The sequence below is a fragment of the Canis aureus genome, chromosome 3 (genome assembly GCF_053574225.1).
Source record: "Canis aureus isolate CA01 chromosome 3, VMU_Caureus_v.1.0, whole genome shotgun sequence".
Taxonomy (NCBI): Eukaryota; Metazoa; Chordata; class Mammalia; order Carnivora; family Canidae; genus Canis; species Canis aureus.
In genome coordinates, this window is record NC_135613.1 from 37,471,843 (window position 1) to 37,494,505 (window position 22,663).

At 42.4% G+C, this 22,663-nt stretch overlaps 1 protein-coding gene across 13 annotated transcripts in view; it reads right to left on the reverse strand.

Moving 5' to 3' along the window:
* DAB1 (DAB adaptor protein 1) overlaps window positions 1-22,663 on the reverse strand; it is a 1,166,965-nt gene that overhangs the window by 952,978 nt on the left and 191,324 nt on the right. For 11 of the 13 annotated variants that reach the window (XM_077891931.1, XM_077891932.1, XM_077891935.1 and 8 more), the window contains one exon: window positions 6,312-6,396. The exons of the other annotated variants lie outside the window; for them this stretch is intronic. The gene's annotated coding sequence lies outside the window, so the exon portion shown is untranslated. The remainder of the gene's footprint in view (window positions 1-6,311; window positions 6,397-22,663) is intronic. 13 annotated transcript variants of the gene reach the window in all.

The following is a 22,663-nucleotide window of genomic DNA, read 5'->3' on the forward strand; positions in this document are numbered from 1 at the left end:
GCATGTAAACTTCAAGATAACCCCATAAAATAACTTATACTTTTCATTTACTCATTAATTTATCCAACATGGATTTATTGAGCGCATGCTGTTTCTATTTATTGCACTCTTGACTGTGCACCAGGTCCTGTTTTAAGTGCCCAACAAACTCATCCTCTTGGGGGATCCCTGGGTGGCTCAGTGGTTTAGTGCCGCCTTCGGCCCAGGGCGTGGTCCTGGAGCCCCAGGATCAAGTCCCACATCAGGCTTCCTGCATGGAGTCTGCTTCTCCCTCTGCCTGTGTCTCTGCCTCTGTGTGTGTGTCTCTGGTGAATAAATAAATAAAATCTTAAAAAAAATGTAATACTAAAGATTAAATTATGTAAACTTATAATTAATAAATTATATATAAAATGAAAAAAAAAAAAGCTCATCCTCTTAACTTAATGTTTGAGGAAGCAAAGATTAAGTGACTTGCCCATGGCTTCCAATTGGGGCACTGTCCTCTAAGAACAGTATCACTCACTGTCCCAATTTAGTAAAGATAAATTATTATATCCACCATTATTAGCATGAATAACAGTAATAATAGTGATTATTCTTACTTTATGGTTTGACCAAAAACATATACATAACCCATCCTATTAAGTGTGAGAGTAATTATCCCTGTTTTATAAATAAATATACTAAAACTCAGTATAATTAACAAGTTCATCAGTTCATCAAGATAAGAAGTAGGAAGAAAGTCAGCTCTGAGAATACTACTCTGTTCCCCTCATGCCTTTCATCATAGCAAACAATATTTAGTGTCTCTATTTTGAAGTTGTATCTTTTTTGTAAAGATTTACGGGATCCCTGGGTGGCGCAGCGGTTTAGCACCTGCCTTTGGCCCAGGGCGCGATCCTGGAGACCCGGGATTGAATCCCATGTCAGGCTCCCGGTGCATGGAGCCCGCTTCTCCCTCTGCCTGTGTCTCAGCCTCTCTCTCTCTCTCTCTCTGTGTGTGTGTGTGTGTGTGTGTGTAACTATCATAAATAAATTTTAAAAATTAAAAAAAAAGATTTTATTTATTTATTTATTTATTTATTTATTTATTTATTTATAAGAGACACACAGAGAAAGGCAGAGCCACAGGCAGAGGGAGAAGCAGGCTCCACGCAAGGAGCTCAATGCGGGACTCGATCCCGGGTCCCCAGGATCATGCCCTGGGATAAAGGCAGCGCTAAACTGCTGAGCCACCCAGGCTGCCCTCTATCTTGAAGTTATATCTTATGTAATTCATTCATTATTTAATTAAATCTTTCCAAGAACCCACTGAGATAGAAAGCATGATCTTCATTTCAGAGCTAAGGAAACTGAGGCTCAGAAAGGTTAGGTGACTTGTACTAGAAATATAGCAGCCAAGACTTAAATCCACAACTTTGATTCTTACCTCTGTGCTTTTCTCTTTAACCCTCACTGCCAAAAACTCTCCTAAAAGACCTCTTGTGGAGGCACGGCAGACTGCTTGCCCACAGAGTCAGAGACCCAGGAATTCCTTTTCCTTCCTTCCAGCCATCCCAGGCAGAGGCCCGGGGTTCTTGGGGAAGTGGCATGGAAGAAGCACATGTCTTGTTCAGTACTAGGCCAGCCACTTAGGAACAGAGCCATCAGGGAGCTGACACAATTTCAAGTGCTTGCTGCCCTAATTATTTGATGATCTGTCATCACAGAGATGGAGTGCGGGGGGTAGGGGAGGTGATGTTCAGCTTGTGTCCCAGCAAAGGAAAGGCAGATAGAAACTCTTCAGGCTCACTTTACAGGAGAGAAATCTTCACTGAAGTTTATGATCAATTCCAAATGTTGGTTCCAGAAAAAAAGCAGGAAGGAAATTGGCATTCGTTGAGCACCTACTATGTGTCAGACATTGTGCTGAAAATATGACATGTTACATGGATGAGTTCATTTGATTCTCACTATGACCCCGTAAGAGAGGGATTAATATATGCAATCTGTAGTTTTGTTTTGTTTTTTAGAGAGAGAGAGAGGCAGAGACACAGGGAGAAGCAGGCTCTATGCAGGGAGCCTGATGTGGGACTCGATCCCAGGACTCCAGGATCACACCCTGGGCCGAAGGCAGGTGCTAAACCGCTGAGCCACCCAGGGATCCCCTGCAATCTGTAGTTGAGGGAAGTAAGGATCGTGGTGGTAGATGGCCAGAGAGCTAGGTCAAGATGAAATCAAGAAGCTTAGACTCACTCCTGCAGAGGTCACCATAGTTTTAAGCAGGAGAGTGATGTGGTTGGAACTGTGTTCTAGAAAAATTACCCTTGTTGCTGTGAACTGATTGCATTTGAGAAAGCAAAGACTAGAGACAAAAGAGTTTTAAAAGTATGTATTTGAGGGGTGCCTAGGTGTCCAGCTCTTGATTTCAGTTTCCAGCTCAGGTCATGATCTCAGGGTCATGGGATCGAGCTCTGTGTCAGGCTCCATGTTTTGTGCACATGGGATTCTCTCTCTTCCTCTTCCTGTGTCCCTCCCCTCTGTGCACACAATCTCATAAATAAATAAATAAATAAATAAATAAATAAATAAATAAATAAACAAATAAATAGCCAAAATCTTTAAAAGTATATATTTGAGCTATGATAAGGGCCTGTTACTAGGATATACAAATGAAGAATGGCTACATTTGTGTTATCAGAATTCTGAATGCACATCTCTAGAAAACCAACTGGCAGCCAAGACATAGAGAAGAGGTGGGAAGCAGAGAATGCTCATGGATGGCATATAGGTTTCTGGTCTATGGAACCAGAAAGATGGTTCTGCCCTTCAATGAGATAAGAATGCAGGCTTCACACACAAGTGATAACTTCAGGGTGGACATGTTGAAACTGGATATATGAGATGCCCAAGTGGAGATGTCCAGCTTGCAACAGAAATCAGGGCCTGGAACTTCAGAGAGAGACTAGATGGTGGAGAATTCACCTGCATAAAGTTGATATTTGCAGCCAAGGGCCTGAAAGGAATTACTATAAGAGGGATATAGTGAGATGTGTGAGTGGGGAATAGAACAGTGATCTGAGGACACCAAGAACAAGAACCCTTCAGCCTCAAAAGGCTGAGTGGCCAGTAGGACACGGGGTAATGAGGAGACTCTGCATTTGCTTATAAAAGACTAAGTCCTCCCATATAAGGTATTCATTAAGAAATGAGGGTGGTTGCTATCCAATTAGAAAGCATTATCTCTGATGTGATCTGTGTTATTGTGAGAAAACACGAGTATGGTGGGGAAAGATCTGAAGTTCAGGTGAGAGACAATTTGGAACTCTATCTAGATCAAAGATTGTGGAGTCCCAGTAGCTAGCCTGGTAATAGAAGAGTCAGCAGGAACTGTGGTTGTGACTTCTCCCCATGAGTACGTGCTGAGAAATGCATGATGTTATTGATTTTTGACATGACATTGGTGTCTGACACATAGGTAATGCCAACCAAACATAGGGGCAGTCATACCTTAGCCTAAAGGATGAACACATGGAGAATAATGCTCATGGCTCTACAAAGCTCGAGATTCATGACATCCCCTATGACCTTGCCAGGAAAATAACTGAGATAGATTCCTTCCCACTATCCTATCTTTCAAAAGTAGGAATGATTGAGAAATTTGTGGAAACCCACAGAATCAGAGGATCTCAGAATGAAAAGGGATCTGAAATGTTATTTTTGTAATCCTTATTTGATGAATTAATTTGCTAGTTAATTCGTTCACCGTACAAATATTTACTGAGCACTTATTATTTGCAAGCACCATTCCAGAGATTGAGGATACAACAAAGGACAAAACAGACCATGATTCCTGCTTTTATGGAGCTTACATTCTAGAGGGGAATCTGTAAAACTAAAAAGGCAAGTAAGTAAAATATAGTATATCAGATGGTAAAGAGTTCTCTGGAGAAAAATAAGGCAGGATAAGGCTTTTGAATTGAGGGTTGCAATTTTAACTAGATTAATCATCATGAACTCTTTTTATGGTTGTCTCAAGGAACGGTGTTCCCTCCCTACATTTGTTTTCATACTTGTAGTTAATTTGGTTCTGATTAAAAAGATAAGAAGGGCAAATCTCATCATCATTGTAAGAGCTACGTTACTGAAGATTTATTTCTGGGTAGTCATGGTGTTGATTGATTCACAAACGCTGTCCTTTTTTTTTTTTTACGATTTTATTTATTTATTTGAGAGAGTAAGAGTGCAAGAGAGCACAAGCAGGGGGAGTGGCAGAGGGAGAGGGAGAAGCAGACCACCAGTTGAGCAGGGAGCCCAATCCCAACTCAATCCCAGGACCCTGGGATCATGGCCTGAACCAAAGGCAGATGCTTAACTGACTGAGCCACCCAGGTGCCCCTCATTATCCCATTTTAAAGATAAAGAAAATGGAAGAAAACCCACAGAAGTAAAGAACCTTGCTCCCACAGTCCTGAGCTTGAAGTGCAGCCCTACCATCTGTATGATGGCAGGCTGGTTGTTCAACTCCCCAAAGCCCATTTCCCTCAGGTGCAAAACGAGGGTGAAAAGACCCAGCACTTCACAAAGTTGGTGTAAGAATTAAAAGACACACACACATGACCAGGTAGGAATCAAACCAGATAGATCTGATTGCAGAGCACAGAAGTTTAAGCACAAACTATCCTGACTCATTTTGTGAGCTGAGGAAATTGCTGAGCAGTAGTGATTAAAGTAATAATAAAATTAAACCATTGATGTGATGATGTAAAATAACCATGACTCAGCAGTACAGACCACCTATTTAAAAAGACCAATGAATTCTTCATAGTATTTAGACCTTAAATTTCCTGCTAGAGTTGAAACCAGAGGGAAAGCAAGACTGTATTATATATAACACCAAATTTTCCCAGGTCTCCCATTCACTTCCCAGATTTGGTTTCTTCCAAACAGTAAGTATGTGTGCCAATACATACAGGGTCAAACCAACTTTGACTTCTTAAATACATGAACTGATAAATTCCACTATTGGCTTTTCTATTACTTGCAATCAAATGCACTTTAAATGTTTTGCTGTCCACCTGATTTCAGTGGCTGGAGATAGAAGGAAGGGTACAGCATGAAAGAATGATTTGGGCAGAAGTAAAAGGTGGGAAAGTACAAAACATCATGGGAGATGTTAACTGAAATTGTACCTGAACTTTACCGTGTGGTCACTGGGAACTCATCAGTGATTTTAGAGTAGTGGAGAGCTACTTTCAGACCTATGTCTTAGAAATATAATTCTATCTCACCAGACTCCAGTTACACTGCTTGAAGCCCTGGATTGCATTCTTAAAAAAAAAAAAAAAAAGAAAGAAAGAAATATAATTCTATCTCACCAGACTCCAGTTACTATTCTATACCTACATCTCTTTGTATTTGGTTTTACAAGTTATTATTCATAAGGGAAAAAATAATAATATCCCAAGATAGGTAAAAAAAAAAATGTGTCTCTGAAGTTAAGTGGGAAATTATATTCTCAGGGAAGATTCTGGGGAAAAATGTTTCTGAGAAACAGATGGTATCTCAGAGCCTCAAGTCTGTTGGCTTATAACACCAAGGCAACGAACTTTATGCCAACAATTAAACTAGTCTTCCCAGTAAAATGGCAAACCCCTCAATCACATGGCTCCCGATGATACTGCCAGTATGAAGTGTTTAGATTCCCCAGAGGAAAATAAGAGGAAAACTGCAGTACCAGTAAGTAACAAGAGATTATAGTGCAAGGAGATAAGGGAAGACAAATAACATTTCCTCAAAGGCGAGTCAGTGCCATGTGATATTCTAGGTACTGACCATCCATCAGCTTGTTCTGTCCATAAAGAGCAAAGATGCAGGTTCCTGCTTGCGTTACCCCAAAGTCTCCTATGTCATGTGTGATTTTAAAACTTCAAAGACTAAATCATGGAAGTGCCAGGCAAATACTCCCACTCTCTACCACCCAGCTCAAATACCACATCTTTCATCCAATTTCTATAACTCTATCTCCCTTTTGGTTTGCGTCTTCTCTGGGGTCTGAAAGCACTGACAGCTCATTCCAGACAATTTAACATCCAGCCACCTAGGGAACTGAGAATTTCTTATTCTGTCATTTTGACTAGTTAGGGCAGTTTGTTCATTTGCTTTTTTAATAGAAAGGTAGATTGAGAAGAAAAAAGGGTGGTAATTATCAGAAGATATTCAGAAATACTTTGGGTACCCATTAATGATACATGGTAAAGTTGTACTTCTCCACTCTTTTAAAGGTACGTGTGGTCCTGTGACATGTTTGGCCAATGAAATTGTGAACAGAAACAATGTGTATTACTTACAAGAAGGTTTACAGCCAGTGCACATTTGCCGTATTTACTTCTCTATCGAAGTTCTTGTGGTAACATGTCAAGACAAAGACTGTATCTGTGAATGATAAGAAAGAGCTCCCTGATGAGCATGCAGGTTGGCACCTAGAATAAACAAAACCCATGTAGTATTAAATCACTGTAATTTGGAGGTGTTTGTTACTGCAGCACAAATCAGCTTATCTTGACTGATTCAGAGGAAGTGACTATAATGATTCAGGTGTGTCCTCTAGAATCCAAGGTTAGAAATGCAGCTGGGCTTCAAGAAGACACTAGAACCAGGGCCTATAAAGCTGCCTGGCTGTGTCTCTCTTGTGTCCCACTCGTGTGTGTGCTCAGTCTCTCTTTTCCTCCCTCCACCTCTGAATGCTTCTCTCTGTCTCTGTGCCTACCTGTCTCTCTCTGTTTCTCTTCCTGCACCCCCAGTTCCCCAGGGGGAAGAAAAGGAAGGTGCTTCTCCCAAAACTTTCAAGCATATTTGTCTTAAATACCTCATTTTCCTGTCTGTCTCTCTCATACACACACACACACACACACACACACACACACACACACACACATTACTTTGTTTCATTACTGATTTACTGGGGATGGAACTCTAATCAGCTTCACTTAGGGTCAGGAGCCCACTCCTAGTCCAGTCAAACATGGCAGGGGTGAAAGAAAAAAAAATGTCCATGGGGCAGGCATTTAAGATGGCTTATTGGGGCACCTGGATGGATGAGTAGTTGAGCATCTGTCTTTGGCTCAGGTCATGATCCTGGGGTCCTGGGATCGAGTCCCACATTGGGCTCCTTGTGTGGAGCCTACTTCTCCCTCTGCCTGTGTCTCTGCCTCTCTTTCTGTGTCTCTCATGAATAAATAAATAAAATCTTTCTAAAAAGATAGCTTACTATGAGCTGGACATATAATAGCAGCAGCTAATACTGAGACAAAGGCTTCTTTGTGGGGGTTATGGTTCTAAGAGCTCCATGTAAATTAACTCCCATAATCCTCAGAACAACTCCATGAGTTGGGTACTAACAGGACAAGCCCCATTTTACAGATGAAAAAAAAAAAACTGGAGACACATAGAGGAAGGGTAATGTGCCCAAGGTCACAGATGATAAGCAGGTTCAGGAATGTGAACCCAGGCAATCTCACATAGGAATCCTTACACTTAACCTTAATGCCATACTGTAATTGGCATCTGCTATAAACACCTTGTCTTTCCAAGCACAGCAGAAATCCATAATAAACATCCTCCACACCTATAAGAGTGCTTTAATAAAGTAAGGCACCAGCATTAGCAGCACTGTGCTAGCTAAATGTATCCACATTAAAGTACTATTGTCATCAAATGGTAGGAGATATCCCTTGAGAAGTTAAATTACTTGCCCAACTTTTTGTAATTAGTAAATAGTAGCCATGACTCAGAACCAAGTCTCCTGATTCCAAATCTAGTAGTCTTTAGGCAATACCAGGGTATTTCTGCCAGTGTCAGGAATCATGAATAAATCCTATTCCCTTCCCACTCAATGCCTTCAAAGCCACTACTGCTATTGGCTCTGAAGGCAGTGACAGAGGTGCCTTTCTTGCAGTGGCACTAGGGAAGCTCAGAGGCCAAACTCCAGACCCCCCTAGCTACACTACTCTAGCACTAGGCTCTCATAGTATCATCTATATCCCAAGCCTAAGAAGAATCCCTTAACCATGGAATTCAGAGCTGTCAGGGACCCAGGATCTCACCAGGCTAGGGGTCCCAGCTAGGCTCCCATCCCACCAGGAAGCTGGAGCAATAACCAGGAACTTGGAAGCAGGCCAGATAGTTGGAGTGGACACACATGGAGAGGTCAGCAAGGGAAGCCACAACCCAAGGCTGTTCATGGTGAAGTGAGCCAGGGGATTTCTTCTTTGGCCACATTTACTCTGCGTAATGCACATCTGACTTCTCCAAACCCTTTCTCTAAGGATAGAGCTCCTAATATTTCATCAGACTCTGCTGGTTTTGGTTCAGGTTCTGAGAAGATAGAGCCTTGAGGAGAAATTATTGTTGCTGAGATCTGGTGGGGCTAGGGCAAGCTGGGACTGACTTTACACACAGCCTTTCTCTATAGGGAATAATAGTACTAATAACAATAATGATGATTATTACCATCTGTAGATCACTTGCCATGGGCTAATCTTGAGCACACTCATTTGTTGATCCAATACATATTTAAAGAGAAAACTAAGGCTGAGTCATTGCTTCCAGGTCACAAAGCAAATAAGCCAAAAACCGGGATTTGAATTCACATTTGTCTGATTCCCCAAGCTTTTCTCTGCATAGCACTGTCATCCCAGTGGACAGATGATCCTCAGCAGGCCAGGGAATGGCCCTGAAATTGACCAAACAGGTTCATTACTCTATAGATGAGGAGGAAAAAGAAGGAAAGAGGGCAAGTCAGGAAAATAATGAGAATGAAGAAGCTATAGACAGCAGTGGAAGGAGGAGAGAAATAGTAGGAGGGAGAGAGAGGCCCAGAGAACAGAGCTGCATTGACAATCTTGTGTAATTCCAACAGGTCGAGAGGAGAGAGAGGTGGAGAAGGATTGCAGGCTGGGTAATTGTTCTTCTGAACTTAGCTCCCCAAAGATCAATGGGTGTGCCAGCAATCTAATTGACTAAGTACTCCTGCTATTCCTCAAAGCCAGATGCTTTTCCAGAAGAAAAAAGGAAAGAAAAGATCAGCAGGTTCCAAAGGCTAGGGACCAAATCCCCCTCATGCTGCTTCTGTGCCTGGGAATCCACATTCTGCCTCTTGGTGCCAAGGGGGAGCCTCCATTCTCAGAGGGTAGGGTGTAGGGAGTTGGCAGTTTTATTCATCCTGGAGTTCTGAAATAAGCAGCACTAGGCTCCAAGCACTGCATGCTCGAGAGTCTAAGAGTTCAAACACAGAAGGCTTCATTTTTTTCTCTGATTCACTTTGTCTTTCTGAGGTAGCTTTCTTGGAGATCAGCAATTTACAACTGTCTGTGACATGCATGCCAGCCTCAGGGAAGGAGAGAGGAGGGTCAGAAGAGGTAAGTGGAGCCCAAGTGACAGGGGCACCCCTTCCGGTGCATGCCTTCTGGCATGGGGTGCCTCCTCTTATCAGGGTTCAGGCTCCCACTGCACTCACCTGCCACACTCAAGCTTTGGAGAGACACAATATGCGGAAGACTTCCGCTGATTTTCTCTTAGTTCCTTAGGAAACTACCGCCCCAAGTCCTTTAACCCTTCCCCATTCTGGGGGCTTGGTTGTAGAGCTCCTTGACTAATTAGCTCAGTGACCTTGGGAAGTTACTTAATATCACCATACCTCAGTTTCCATTAACTATAAAAATGAGTATAATCAGCATATATAGCTTATAGTAGTATCAGCATGAAGATCAAATAGGTTAATATACATGTAAAGTGTTAAGAACAGAGCCTGGCAATCTGTAGATATGCAGTGAAAGTTCCCAAAAAGAAGATTAAGCGTTCCTTCACCTTGTTCTTTCCCGTGAGCCTAACCTAAGACGCCAGCTCTCTGCAACCTTGGCTCTGGATCAAACAGAACAGAGGGGAAGAGGGACACATCACTGGAAATAGAATGAGAAAGAAGAAGAGAAGGGAATAATATTTGCTGAGTATCAATGACATGCCAGACATGTGCTTGAGGCTTCCACATGTGCTGCTGTTATTTTAAATATTAATAAATATAATGATAGTAACATTATTGTAGTGAACACAGTGCTGGAGCATTTTGTGCAGGGCAAAGCCTGTTGCCATTAAATGCACAAGCTCACTTAGTCCTGACAATAATCAGAAAACACAGGTTCTGTTAATTATCCCCATTGTATAAATGAGGGAATTGGGTTAAGGGGAAGTGAGAAGACCAGCTTTTTGGCAGTAGGATTCAAAGACAATTCTGTGACCTCACCCCACTCAATGAAGCCATAAGGTTGTTATGAAACTAGGCCTTCTGGAGAGCAGACCCATGAGAATATGTCCCAGGCCCCAGGAGGGAGAGCAAGGCAGCTTGTTCAAGAACAGATTCTCTTTTCATTCCACCGTCAGAAGAGGTAGGAAGGCAGGGCATTAAACCTCCTCAAGGTCCATAGAAAGGGACCAAAGATTAGAGAAATCAAGTGGTTCGACCAAAGTCACAAGCAGATACGGGTAGGATGCCCTCCGAGATGCTGCATAGGGTGCTACACTTCTGGTCTCGTACTATCATTGCAGGGTTCCCCTTGGACATCACCTTCTCAGCCCTTCACAGGTCACCCTAGCTGAAACAGATCCACCATCACACTTTTGCCACTATTGCACCATATTTCTCTTCATGATGTTCATCATTACCACTTATTGCTGCATCATATCCTTATGTATATTACCTGCCCTGACTACATCATCAAAAGGTCAACTTCATGAGAGTGGGGATATTTGTCTCTTTTGCTCACTGCTATGTTCACAGAACTTAAAGCAGTGCTTGGCATGTGATCACTCAATATTGTTGAATGAACGATAAGCTAATTATTAATTAATCATGCCATGCTATAGCTGTCTTGGCACTTTTCAAATCTCCACTATTTCAACTCTCAGTGAGATCAGGGATTGGATTACCAGCATCTCCTCAGTGTTTAGTACTATGCCTGATACCTTGTAGGTGTTCAATCATGGTCTTTAAATGAGTGGATGAATGAATGGAGTAGAATTGAGTCTTTAGCTCCTACCCTGGTCTTTGTTTTTCTTCCTTGGGTACTGGAAAGTTCACTAAAGAGGACAAAGTTGGAGGCAGCCATGTGTAAATGTGGCTTAGCTGATGGAAAGGGTAAGGTGATGTGTCCTGGGGCACGCATCTGAGAAATAGAGTCTGTTAAGGTGCACTTAAACCCCAGCCACTACCTATACTTCAGTGACTTAGAAAAGACCCTGAAAGCATCTCCAGTGACTTTGACATCCTGGAACTGAAGGACTTTGGGACACAAGTGGTGCTCTCATCCTTTTAATAAAACTTTATGACTCAATCAAGGTTCTGGAGTTGTGTGGATTTTTTTTAAAAAAATACACAAAGGGTCTGTGGCTTCAGAGAGTGTGAAAACTCTTCCTAATATCTTGACAGAATATTTCTCCATCCAAAGGGAGGAAAAATAAGCCCAGCCAGGTAAGCACCCGGAATAACAGATGTGTTTTTGGAAGATTATGCCCAAGGGAGAGAAAATAAAGGTTTGCTGGATGCAGATGTCCTAAAAGCAGCAAGTTTATCCTGTAACCTTGCCAAGGCAATGCCTGCTGTTCTCACTGTTAATGCCAGAGTAAGAGAAAGAAGAGGAACGTTCAAAGAGTAAATCAACTCAAAGCTCCAAGGCAAATAAGAACAGAAATGGGAGGGCCCTCCAGGTTGAAGTCAATCATAAAAATCAGGCTGTGCCTCTCTTTTCTCACTGATGCAGGGTTTTAGCAGAGCCACTTTTGTCTTGGAGGCAGAGAGACATACTGGAAGGGATCAGTGAGGTCTGGGTTGGGATTGAGGCTCTTCCACTTACCATATGACCTCAGGCAAGTTACTTAGCCTCTCTGATTTGAGGATATCTGGAAGGCAGACCCTGCTCTAAAACATCTACCCACATTGCCAGTGATGCTTGATACTATGCCATTAGCAGTAAGTATTCCCTACTATTTTTTAAGATTTTATTTATTTATTAGAGAGAGAAAGAGAGAGCATTGGGGGTAAGGAGAAGGACAAGCAGACTCCACGCTGAGTGCAGAGCCCAATGCAGGGCTTGCTCCCATGACCCTGAGATCATTATCTGAGTCAAAAGAGACCCTTAATTGACTGAGCCACCCAGGTGCCCCAATCATTTCTTATTATTTAGAATTTCTGTTCCTTAAGTCTTGGGTGAATCATAGACATAGGAGAGGCCATTTTAGCAGTGCAGTAAGAACACTAAGCTTAAGTTCTATAGCTGGGACTCAAGTTCATATCTGCTTACCTCCAAAGCTTGTGATCTTGTCATTATTCCCTTTAACACTCCAAAGATAAGTCAAAAAAACAGACCCAGCAGGTCAGTTCAAATGAAATTAAGCTTAATACCTAACACTAAGACAGCTGTGTAGTATAGGGAACCAGCACTAATGTGGAGTCAAAAGACCCAAGTTTAAATCCTAGGCTAGAGAATGTATGAAGTGTTTATGACCCTGAGAGCTGTTTATTTTACTTTACTGAGGTTCAGTTTCTTTATTGGGAAAAATGGGGTAAATGCCTATGTCAGTCAAGATACACTAAGTTGTGATGCAGTAACAAACAGCACCAAAATGTAAGTGACCAAAAATAACAGAGATTTTTTTTGCTCATGCTATGTGTCTTTCTCAGTTCATTTGAGGGCTCTTCTCTATGTCTGCCTCACTCTAGGATCCAGGCTAATGAAATATCTACTGTCTATTCCTGGCCACCCTGGCAGAGGAACAAAAAACCCAATGTGGCCTCATTTCTGCACTTAAATGGTTCATCTGAAAATGAACAAACATTACTTCTGAAAGCTCATAATTCCTTACACAGAACTGATGGCGTGGTACTCTCAACCATCGCAGGCCAGGAATCATGTTCCTGCTATGTTCTCAGAAGAACAGAGAACAAAACCTTTTGGTGAATGGCATCAATAGCTACCTAGTTCTTATCCTGGATACCTCATAGTGATGCTAGTGAGATTAAATGAAAAAATAGGTAGGAAAGGAGACAATATATATAGACAAATGTAGCATAAAAAATAAACTCTAAGTTTTTGAGCCTTAAAAGCAGTGAATGAATAACTCCCCATCTCTATTTTCTGCCCCCATTTGAATGCACTATCTTTTGAGAAATGTGACTGATGGGGACTTTCAAGTTCATCTGCTGAGGTCAGAGGCTTGCATTTCCTGGTTCTACTAGTTCAGGATGCAGTAAAGGAGTGTACCTTTTTCTACCACAAGTCACTGAAATGGGAATGCCAACACTGGTCACATGTCAAAGTGCGTAAACGATGAGAAGGATCACAGAACTGTAGGATTTTAGATCTGCAAGGGATCTCAGCTGTCCTCAGTCCACATGCTCATTTTTTCAGAGGAGGAAAGAGAAGCTGAGAGACGGGCCATGACTTACCCATAATCACACAGAAATATAGTGGTAGATCAGAGTCCAGGTCTCTGGCCTTCTAGCCATAACAAGCCATGGGTCCCTTTCCCCTGATTTTTCATTGTTCTATGGATTGTTGATACCAAATCCAGAGCTGGCTTGTGGGTGATGTTTTTCCTTTAAGCACTTTGAATCATTGATCTAGCTATAGTCTAAAATCATTCCTTCATAATCAAGTATGGAAAAATAAGAGCTATCTACAGGATTTTAGCCAGTCTGCAAAGGTCTCATTTAATAAACATTACATACCTGATCCTTAGGAAAGATTATAGGAAAACTGAATTTTAAAAAAGACAAAAATAAACAAATTCCTGTCCTCAAAATCTTCCTGTCTAGTGAGGGAGAATATATGAGCACAGAAACAAATTATAGCATCAACATGGCTAAGTCAACAGCACTCTGAGGGTGCTATGGGAACCCAAAAGTGGGGGGTGGGGTGGGATGGGGAGCAGTCAGGGAAAGCTTACTGGAGGAGGTTTCACCTGAGCTGAACCTCTGAAGGATGATGAGGGTGGAGCAGGGGAGATAGTCAAAGGAAGAAGAGAGGAAGGACATTCTAGGCAGAGGCAGACACCTGGACAAGTAACCAGAGAGGGAAAACAGCACAGCTCACCAAGGGCACTGCTGGACCAGGCATCTGTGCAGGAAAAGCAGGACATAATGGTGAGCTGAACAGGGGCCAGATTGCCAGGCCTTGTGAGCTAAGCCCAGGAGTTTGGACATCCATCATCTGAAAGCTCCGGGGAGCAGGGATCACTGTTACTGCTGAGGCTAGTCTACAGACTGGGAAGACCGGCTTTTAAGGGGTTTGAAATTTACTCTTCTCTGGCAAAAACCAGTCAAGTGGTTTAGAGGAGAAAATGAACCCACTTCAAGAAAGCTCTAAGTTGTGATTTCTGATAAGTGGTGTTCTTGGGTGTCAATAAAACAGCACAAGACTCTGCTTCCTTCTCCTGGGCTCCTGGAGTGGAGGCACACTTATTTCCTTACTGGTCTTTTCCCTTCCAGCCCCTGTGTGCAGGACATTTCTGGTGAAAAACAAAGAAGCCACCCACATCTGCTGATCGTCACCCGACCCCCACCCTTGCAATCATGGAATAAGCAAACTCATCCTAAAGAAGACATGATAAAGTTCACTGATTCACGGGTTGGCCTTGAAGACAGAGGCCTTTTCCTCCTCGGGAACACACCATCACCCTGTGCTCCTCCATGGCACATCTTCTCCATGGCACCCCAGTACTGGGAAGGCGGAGAGCTGCCTCTCAGGGCCCAGGCCTCACTAAGCCTGGCATGGGGGTGGGCTCCAGTAAGTACTGAATGATGGAAAGAACAGGTGCATCAGTGTTGCAAACCTGAATCTCTATTTTGTGAATGTAGTTATGTGAAAGTTCTTACAATGGAATCAACCTATGATAACATTTAGATGTGCACGTCATAAATCATTCATTTCAACAAATATGTGAATGTTCATCTATGTGCCAGGAACTGCATAAGGCTTTGGGGGTAAATAAAATAGACAAAATCCTCGTTGATGGTGTTTATGTGCTAGAGAGAGAGCCAAAGAATGAACAAACAAAAACAGAATACAATGACAGGCAGGATAATTACTCTGAAGAAAAAAAGAAAATTAAGCAAGAATAGGTAATAAGTGGTAGTAACTCCTCAGGGGAGGATTCCTGAAGAGGTGATATCTGAGAGGAGACCAGCATGAAGTGAGGGAGCAAGTAAGAGTATGTTCAAGCAGAACATTCTAGGGAGGGAGAAGAGTAAGTGCAGGCCCTAGAGAAGGCTATCTGTTCTCTGTGTTGCCAAAAGAGCAAAAAGTTTGCCTTGGCCTTGGCCAGAAGAAGGGAAGCAGGGAGGAAAATGAAGTCAGAGGTTGCCACAGGCAGGGCCTCTAACTCATCTACTTTAAAACTACATATTTCAAGCCTTTAAGTTACTTTTTAAAAAAAAAAAATCTTGAGTTTTTCAGCCTCAATGGGGATAATTTTTTGTACCTCATAGGATTGGTGAGGAGCGTCTCCTGGCACAAGACACACTGCAGTCAATGTTATAGTAAAGGTTAGCTATTGTCCTTATTATTAGCGTCTCTGCTTTAGAATCAGGATGGAGCGGTTTACATGAAGCTCAGAGCTTCCTTCCTCTGGTTTTCTCTTCCCCAACTTGGGCTCCTTTCTGTAGCTCTGTCTTCCTTTTTGCTACAAGAAGGGGAGGAGATTGTCCTGGGGTTGTTCACAAACAATCCTGTTTGAAAAGGTGAATTTGATGAAACATGTCCAGGTGTAAAATAACATTCTACGTCCAGCTATAACAAGAGCTGTATAATTCTGATCTTTAGACAAACTAAGAACTGGAACCGTGCTCCATCTGAATACCTGTGGTAGGATGTTACAGTGGCAAAGCCTAGGCTTTGTCAGAAACATGGGTTCAAGCCCAAGGCTCACCAGTCACTAATATATCTGTGTGTGTGTGTGTGTGTATGTGTGTGTGTGTGTATATATATATATATATGTATATATATACACACACACATATATGACATATATATATATACAAACATGTGTAGAAATATATACACACATACAAACATGCATTTAAATTGCATAAACAGGGACGCCTGGGTGGCTCAGCAGTTTAGAGCCTGACTTCGGCCCAGGGTGTGATCCTGGAGTCCCGGGATTGAGTCCCACACTGGGCTCCCTGTGTGGAGCTTGCTTCTCCCTCTGCCTGTGTCTCTGCCTCTCTCTCTATGTGTCTCTCATAAATAAATAAATAAATAAATAAATAAATAAATAAATAAATCTTAAAAAAAATAAATTGCATAAACAAGGGGTTATCACAGGCAATGTGGAATAAATGATAATGATTATGCTGAAGAAAACATGTTTGAAAAATCATGTACATATAAGGGCCAGCATCACACCAGTGGGGTTAGCAGCATAGGCTCATTTTGTTACAGGACTGTGAGATTGCCTTTGAAAACAGATGGATAGAATACAATTGGGATTTTATATTGCATGTTTAATGAGAGCCAACAAAATTTAAAAAATGGTATTTGATCAAAAGGAAAAAAATGAATCCTTTTTTATAGAGGATGTTGGCTTATAGAATTGCCTCTTACTCAGGAGCAGTATGCCCTGATGCAGACAGTGGGCTCTATATCTACTCCCTTGTGTGATCTCTTCTAGAATCTCTGGGTTAGAGGTGCCTTCTTAAAATATAAGGCAAATACTATGAAGCCACTGCCCTCTGTTAAGGCAAGAGATCCAATGGCCCCAGGGAGTCTTGATATTTTTATTTCTCTTGACTTGAAATACTATATAAAGCCTCATATTTTAAATACAATCAGTCTCCTTTTAAAAAGTGCTAAAATCCTCCCGGCAAAATGAAATGATTTTCTCCTAAAGGCTCCAACCCTCCTTCATTTTTCCTGTTGGGGTGTTGTTAACCTATTTCCACTAAAGTATTTAAATGTTTTTAATTAGATGATGATGAGGTGTTATTTTCTGAGGCCTCCCTGCATGGAGCAGAATCATCACTCTCATTATGTTTCATTTCAAACAGGGGGTCTGGAAAAAGGAATTCATTAGCAGAGTGCCTGAATGCTGTAGGCCAATGTCCCTATACAGAATCTAAGTTCCGGCTTGACACCTTTAAAATGAAGTCTCTTGTGACATATATGTATATATGCATACATACACATGTATATGTAGGTGTTTAAAGAGCACTTCTTGGTTTGAACTCTCCCACTTATAGTGGTGACTGGATGATTTAAAGGACTCTGTTGAGAGGTTTCCCCAGCTCACTCCCTTGCTCCTGTCTATCGGTCACTATGTGTGTGGTTCCACTATTAGGATCAGGCCCTGGGGACAAGGACATTTTCCAGCTACTGGATCTGATGTTTGGTAGTCTTTTATGGCATTTCATTAACCACAGATTAAAAGTGTTAGCTTTTAAAGTGCTAATTTACCCCTCTAGTCCTCCCTCTGACCTCTGTCCCCAGCCTCTAACCCAGCCACCTCAGCCATCCTGCATCCTGCTTCCTTGCCACGTGGAACTCCTCACCACTTCTGAACATGGCATGTCTTCCCAAGGCTCTATGCGTTCGTCCCCACTGTTCCTTCTGCTGGAAATTATTTTCCCTTTGTCCTCTGGCCAGCAAATCCCTATTTACTCTTTTCAAGGCTCAGTAAAATGTCATCTCCGTTAGAAACTATTTGCTCTTGTGCCCCTTTCTACTTGGCTTGGACAGCACTTGCCACCTGGTTCATCCACAGTACCTCTCACCAGATAGCACCATGAAACATTGTAAAGTCCTTTACATTGTAAAGTGCAAAAGAGCATGAGCCTAAGTATCAGACAATCGCTGATTCATATTTGAGCTCAGTCACCTTCTGGCCAAGCGACCTTAGGCAAAATGTGTAACTTTTCCAATTCCCACATTCCTCAAATATACTATGGAAGCAACTGCATGGAAACAGTCATACATAATACACGTATAGCATGTCTGGGGTGAGATTTAACTAACACTGTGTATGTACGGTGCTTATTAGGTACAAGATATGAGTATGTCGTGGCTATTATTGTGACCTCAGCCCTGTAATAGGGAATCAGTAACTATGTTCTGAGCCTTATTATCCTCTAAGTATGCCCTTTTAACGACAGTGAATGCTTAAAGGAGTAACATTTTAAGAGGGAAAATTTACCATGAATCAATTATTAAGAAACTAGAAATAAAAGATTAGTGTTCTTTGGTTGCCTGCACATCAATTCTCATTATATGCCAGTTAGGTCACTCTGACATAGGCTCTTTAAAGAAAGCTCCAAAGATGAGAAGAACCTAGGACAGGGAGGTGCTTGATTGGCTATTGGGACTCAACGAACGCCCATCACAACTGCCAGATCAATGGGCACTGACCTAAGCATGCTCTCCGGACAAGAACCCAAGTGGAGTGGACCTGACAGTAGGATTTTAACCCAGGCAGGGCAGGAAATGTGTTCTGCCAAGAAGTAGGGTGGCATTTGCCACTTGGAGATAAGAGGCTGAGATGGAAAACAAGAGAATGAGGGAAGAGGGAAGAAAGAGAAATTAGACAAATTTGTCAAGGGCTAAGTGACAACATCTGTTGATGTTAGGGTCCAGTCCAGCTCTTTTCCATTTGCCTTCATCATTCTTTTCTACATTTACCTATTCATTCATTCAAGTATTTATTGAACTGCTCTGTGCCTCAAGTATGGAGCCAGAACATAAATATGAATTAAGTATAGCTCCTGCCTGCTTGGAGCTTACATTCTATGGGGAAAGGCAAATACAGGACTATTTAACTCTGTTTCTATCAACCATTTCCTCCATTGTTCTCCCAGCATGTGTAGTAAAGTTCTTTTTGTAAATGTCAGCCTGGCATTACCATGCAAAGGAGATCAAGAGAAAAAGCAGGATTCTTCCCACACTTAAACCACAGTTTAAAATAGAGAACACACAGCTCAGAAGTCAAAATTGAAGATTCCAGTCTCTCCCCAAGTAAAGGCTCTTATTTCAAAGCTCTTCTTTCTAACCTTAGAAGATTAAGGTATAGTTTGAACAAGAGCTTTGCCTTAATAATTTTATGGAGAATATTGTGAAAGATATTGCAAAAAAGAAAAAAAGGAGACACAAGAGACAGACATTTTGCTGAGAGAAATCCAAGTGGCAAAGAAGGATCTGTGTTGACTTGGCATCTGCTGTGAGCTAGATGTCATGGGCATTTGCCCATCTACGAAAGCTCATCTTCAAATGAACTCACATGGATGAAATCCTTTGGAGGCACCATTCATAGCTTCCTTAACAGAACCCTTTGGGAAATAGCCATCAGGGAGGAATGTAGAGCACCTTCTTGACCCCATCCTAGAACAGACGATAGGTAAGCCAGAGAGCCCCATTCTAAGAAATAAGTGTGATTCTATAGTTATGCTTTTACTAAATGTGATGGGAAATATTATTAACTATCATAGTTGAGATAGCAGGTTGTTCTGCTATTTGTGTTTATGCTCTCAGTCACTCTCTCCCTCCCTCCCTCCATCTATCCATTCACCCATCCATCCAATAAATGTTTCTTGAACACCATACAGCAAGCACAGTGCCAGGCACTGGAATCTGATATTGGATAAGACACTATCTCTGTTCTGAAGGAACTCACCACCTGGTGGAAGTGACAGTGTGATAGGGCCATAAGAGAAGTTAGCAAAAGTAGCTACAAAGCACATGGGAGTAGCAGTTTAGAAGATTAGGGAAGAATCCCAGTGAAGGAACCCGGGGCAGGACAGGAAGAATAGGAAGGGCATAATGATGGGGAGGACATTCTAGGTAGAACAAATAGGTTGGCACTCAAGTGCTTATAAACCACAACTCAACAAATAGGGCATGGGTCCCCTGCTCCACTACCTATCACATACATCACTGCTTTTGACCCAATCATAATGCATGTACTTGTGAAAATCCACACCATGTCCTATGAAAAACATGGTTCTGAAGCACAGCAAAGAAATGACAGCTCCAGTCTTGGCATTGCCTCTCTCTCTTACCGTGTAATTCTGGGAAGAAGGCATTTAATTCCTGTGAATCTTAGCATCCTCTTTTGCAAAATAGAGCTAAAATAGCTGCCTGGCAGAGTCATTGCAAGGGTTAAACAGCAGATGGTGGGTGCGGGGCCTAGGACTGGGTCTGCTACATGTTTATGAGTGCATGGCACTTTCTGCCCCTATTATTGCTACTACTACCACTATTATTCTGAACCAAGATTAAGGTTTTAACTTAATGTCTTTGACTGCAACTGTTTCTGGAAGGAGAGATACATTAGAAGGAGGACTGCCCCTCAATAAAAAGGTTTTCAATGTTCTCTATTAGGAATCATGAGCAATCTGACCTTGTAAAAAATAAAATGGTCTGAATCCTTTACGTCCTGGCTCTGTTCCTAAAGGCAGCTAAAGTGATATTAGAGACAAAGAGAAACATTGCAGGGAAGGCAGCGGCCTTAATTTCTGAGGTGAATGAGATGGAAGGCCCCAGTGCCCAGCGGTAAACCTCTTAGTATTTATGGAACTGAAATCACACTATTCCCATAAAAGACAAAGTTAAAAGAAGGGTGCGCTCTACATAATAGCCTCTTGTTAGGCCTATCTGATTACCTGGCTTCTGTTTTCTTGCAAACCGCCAGCACCCCCGTGTTTCAGGACTACAATCCACCGGGGGCGGACAGGAATTGTTTATTTAGCCAAATGAAAATTTCCGCTTAAATAAAAAATACTAGTGGCGTTTGGGTTGGAGAAACAATTACCCAGACTCGACATCGCAGCTGCAAATTACATCGGCAGTAAAAGCAAGTCGAGCGCACAGATGACACCGCCGCTGCCTGACATCAAAGGCAGCTGGCCTTGTTTCTTCATCTGCGGTGGGAACAATATTTCTCTTTGATCTTGGACACCAAGAACCAGCGTGGGGGAGGCATGAGGGGCAAGGAGGTGCCTGTGTTGATGTGTAACGACATGCAGCCCACTGATGTTGCATGGCTGAAATGCCACGCCAAGTCAGAAGAACACCATTTAAACAAGCGGCTGAAATCTAGATAGAGAATCAAGATGAAATGGTCTCATTCAATCACTTAATCAACAAGTCTTTTTGGAGAAGCAGCTGCAGGCCCACTCTCGCTGGCCTCTGGAAAGAGGGGATGGGGGCTTCCGAGGGGAGTGGTGCATGCCACAGGGTCAGAGACCTGGCTTGAAGTCCACTGTTGCTACTACTGTGTGCAGGAGCTTGGACACACAACTTGATGGTTTGTATCTTATTTCTCTCTTCAAGTCCTATCAAGCCCCTCTTCTTTTTTGCTCACCATTAGGCTCCTATACCTAGGAGTCTAAATCTAGTCCAAAGAAGTTGGGCTCTAATCCATCCCCATCTCTATCTCTCCTGACCTTAACCCAAACTACAACTTTCCTGGGGTGAGCAGCCAGTCCCACCTTCAGTGCTTAGGTCCTGATTCCTTCCTCTGAGCCCTGACACTGGCACCTCAATCATCTCGTACTCATTTAGGAGGGCAGTTCAGACAAGTGCAAAGTTCTCAGCTGGGCACAGGGCTGCAGAGGTAAGTCAGCCAGCTCAGCTCACAGTCAGGAGGGCGGACAAGCCAGCAAGAAGGCCAATTTTCTGGACACAGGGAACAGAGAAAGGACACCTGGGGGCTGGTCAAGGAAGCCCTTCTGGAGGAGGCAACACTTGAGCTATATTCTAAAGGATGAGTAGGGGTTCTTTAGGTAAGATATTTGAATAGTTTCATTGATAAGTTGATTCAGTGTTACATTTATTAACTTTTACTCCCTTAAAGGTGATTCTCCTGAGTAGCTCACATGCTTTTACACCTTTTCTTTTTTCCTTTTTTTTTAAAAAAAGATTTTATTTATTTATTCATGAGAGACACACAGAGAGAGGCAGAGACATAGGCAGAGAGAGAAGCAGGCTCCCTCAAGGGAGACCAATGGGGGACTTAATCCCAGGACTCTAGGATCATGCCCTGGGCCGAAGGGAGGCACTCAACCGCTGAGCCACCCGGATGTCCCTCTTTTACACCTTTTCTACAACCATTATCTCCAGCATTTCCTGTACATATTAGCAACTTCCAATCTGCTTAGCACAGAGATCTACAGATTCCTTGGGACTCCCTCCAGGAGCTACTCAGGAAAGAGTGGAAGGGGAGATTGTTCTGACCCTTCTTTCCCTGCTTCTTCTAATGAAGTAGTTCTTCTTTTATCAGCTTTACTTATTTACTCTTTTTGAGTAAGCTTTCTTTTCAACAAAAGATTCAGAGCCTCTGGGGTGTATGACAACTACAGGTCTAGATGTCAACAGTGACTGTTGACTTGAGCTTCCTGTCTCTAGCCTCTGGCTTTCTGACCATGTCACAGCCCTCCTGCCAGGTGACATCTACTGTAGCCCTCAGCATATGACCACCTAGAGTCCCCCTCCTATGCCCCATTAAATAATAATTGCTATGTTTGGTTGATGTGTGCATTGCATTTCATCTTTACAATGATTATCCTATGAGCAAGGCAGTATTCATTCTATTTTACTGATTAAGAAGCTGAAGCTCAGAAAAGTTAAGTAGTATGCCCAGTGTTACAGAGATGGTAAAAACAGAC